Source organism: Symphalangus syndactylus, chromosome 6 (assembly GCF_028878055.3).
Source record: "Symphalangus syndactylus isolate Jambi chromosome 6, NHGRI_mSymSyn1-v2.1_pri, whole genome shotgun sequence".
Classification (NCBI taxonomy): domain Eukaryota; kingdom Metazoa; phylum Chordata; class Mammalia; order Primates; family Hylobatidae; genus Symphalangus; species Symphalangus syndactylus.
Genome location: NC_072428.2, coordinates 127,202,289 through 127,205,839, shown reverse-complemented (window position 1 = coordinate 127,205,839; position 3,551 = coordinate 127,202,289).

Sequence of the window (3,551 nt, the reverse complement as noted above, 5' to 3'; positions counted from 1 at the left end):
TCTTCTCTTCTCTTCTCTTCCCTCCTCTCCTCTCCCCTCCCCTCCCCTCCCCTCCCCTCCCCTCCTCTTCTCTCTCTCTCTCTCTCCCCCTCTCATCCTGATTGTATTTCTAGTATCTTCTCCCTCCTTACGCTTCTTTGTGCACAGAAGAAGTAAATAGCACTCCTGATTACTGCAGTTTCTGGGCATCACATTTATAAATAGCCCTTTGATTAAACTCTTTATTTGAGCATGCCATCTATTACCTGCTAGGACTGTGACTGATATAGGAGTGTGATTTACTTTCGAACTCTAAAATATTCTGCTAATTATCTTTTTTGGGGGCTTTCCAGTAAAAGTGAAGTACCATGCCTACCAAGGAAAAGAAATCCTTCCTCATGTGGTGTGCTTTTAAGATTAGCAAGCCCCCATCAACTCAGAGTTAATTGCCCCCTCCTGGCCTGATTAGCAGAGTTTCTCCACTTCCTGCTAGGATAAAAGGGCTGATTTTGACAGCAACTTCAGTTGAACTTCTAGCATTCTAGATTCCAAGCTTTCCAGAATCATTGGATCTGCCAGGTCACACAAGACAAGAGGAAAATCTGCTTTTACCAACTGGAGTGCCTGCTTCTGATCTGGGACTCATTCAAATGTGTAGCTTTTCAGATACAGGTAAGTAGGGCGATTAAGACCCCAGATACTGCGTATGTTCCCTTCAAAATCCAAGGGGGCCTATGAGATAATGTACTTTCTTTCCATTGTTAGGGTTTGTAAAGTCCGTAATTTGTTCTTCATTTTGAAGGGGATATCTTCACATGTCCCCACTCATTGTACCCAGGAAAATTTACTATGGTGACTGGTATTGTGAGTGATAGCAGAAACTTTGAATATACAAATGAAACTTTTCCATTTAAAGGAACTGAATTGCAGGAAGATACTTCTTTAACAGCCAGTCCTACAAATTTTATATTACATCCGAGTATAATACCTGATATACTCCTAGATTTACCTTATGGTCAGCAAGGGGATGAAGATCCTCATGACAGTTTAGGAAGATTAAATGAGGAAGATGCATAATCATAAATTAGCATACTTCAAAAATGCTCTTTGAAAAGGGTAGCCATAAGTATATGAGAAAAGACCTACTAGCAAAATATTTAGAATTTATACAGAGGTTTCAGTATTCATCTAGGGGAAGAAAGCATCAAAGATCTATAACAGAATCATAATGTTTGTCCTGGAGAGAAAATTACTATGACTCTTCACTTTGGGCATGTTACTTTTGCCATTACTTAAAAAAGAAATATCAAAACCCGCAATTGCTTTTGCACCAACCAAATAAATATGAAGTTCTGCTGACTATTGTGAAGCAGTCTTCATTTGTAACATGCTTCTTTATTTTTGCAAGATTTAACTCCTGCCATTTGCACATTATCTTACCAATCCATCTAGAATATTTATTCTTTCCAACTTAAGTCATAGCAGCATGCTGCTGTAAATGCTGTAAAACTTTATAATATCTGGAGGCATGTTGAGGGAGCCGATGAATTAGATTGCGACATGGAGTCAAAACATTGGTGTTTTCTGTGTCTAGGGTAAAAGTGAAGTACCATGCCCACCAAACAAAAGAAATCCTTCCTCATGTGGTGTGCTTTTAAGATTAGCAAGCCTGCATCAACTCAGAGTTAATTGCCTTCTCCTGGCCTGATTAGCAGAGTTTCTCCACTTCCAGCCAGGATAAAAGAGTTTATTTTGATGGAAACTTCAGCTGAATTTCTAGCATTCTAGATTTCAAGCTTTCCAGACCAAAAGAGAATAACCAATAATGGAAATTCTGATTTATTTAGAGAATCATCACTCTATTGTCTCATAGCAGAGATGAAGGGAGAGGTTCTGAGGTGTACTCAAGAGAAGAATGGGCAAGATGTGAATAATTGCTCTTACCTAGCATGCCTGAAATCTTTGACTGCCTTCCCTTTATATTAAGGTTAAATCTCTCTGGCCATCTAAGGTACTTTTTTTTAGCAATATTTGGGTGCAGTTTTCATTAATTAAATGAGGAAACTTGACTAGAGGTGGAAAATTGAATTCAGACTTTCTGGTGAATTCATCCTTATCAAGAAATTATAATATATCCCAAATAAGATTCCATCCTCTTAGAAATTTCATTCTCCTTGTTCAATTCCCACCTATGAGTGAGAACATGCGGTGTTTGGTTTTTTGTCCTTGCGATAGTTTACTGAGAATGATGTTTTCCAGTTTCATCCATGTCCCTACAAAGGACACGAACTCATCATTTTTTATGGCTGCATAGTATTCCATGGTGTATATGTGCCACATTTTCTTAATCCAGTCTATCGTTGTTGGACACAGGAAGGGGAACATCACGCTCCCGGGACTGTTGTGGGGTGGGGGGAGGGGGGAGGGACAGCATTAGGAGATACACCTAATGCTAAATGACGAGTTAATGGGTGCAGGAAATCAACATGGCACATGGATACATATGTAACAAACCTGCACATTGTGCACATGTACCCTAAAACCCTAAAGTATAATAATAAAAAAAAAAAAGGAAAAAAAAAAAAATTTCATTCTCCAAAATTTACTTGAACAAACACAATTCTATGTTAATTATATAGATTATGGTGATTAATTCCTGAAACTCTGGGTATGTTTCCTTTTCCAAATTCTGATTATGCATTTCACCCCATAGACTATTACTAGTTTAAATTCATTAATTAATCAATGCTTTCCTTTAGTCAACATGTTTATTAAATGCTCAGCACTTTATAGATTCTGGGAATGCAGCAAAGAACAAAATAGACGAAAATCCGTGTTCATGGAATTTACATTTCTGTGGGGGACACAGAAGACAGTAATGTTTTGTTTATCTACTGCTGCATAACAAACCACCTAATGGTTTAAAACAACAATCATCTTATTACTCCGTGATTCTCCCAGTGGTTTGACCATACTTCTTGTGGCGGTTCTTTGCTTTATGAAATGTCAGCTTGAGGGGCTGGGATGTCTCCACCACATGTCTAACTTCTTCGTGGAAATAGCTGAAAATTGGACTCGGGTGGGATACTGAATGGCTAGGTCTCTTTCTTTCTCCATGTAGTCTCAAGGCTTCACTCTTCCCACATGGCATCATCTCTCTCCATGGTCTATCTGTCAGGGTAACCAACCATTTTATGTGGCAGCATAGAACTCTCCAAAGCACACAATTGGAAGCCACCAAGCCTTCTTCAGGTTTAGGCCAGGAACTGACCCTACACTATTTCTGCCACATTTTAATAATTAAATTGAGTCCCAGGTCCAGCCTAGATTTTAGGAGAGGTGACTACACAAGAAAGTGAATCTTGGGAGGTATAGTTAATCAGAGGACAAGTTTTGGAACAAAGTATACAAAAAAGTAAAATGTATGTTGGATGGTGGTAAATACAATAGAAAGAAAGCAGTGAAGAATAATGCATAGTGTTGGGCAAGGGTTGGAATTTTAAATGCAGTAACCAGGCAAGGCCTCCTGAAGCAGGCAAATGCCAGTGATCAAAAGCCTGGGGCAGGCAAGG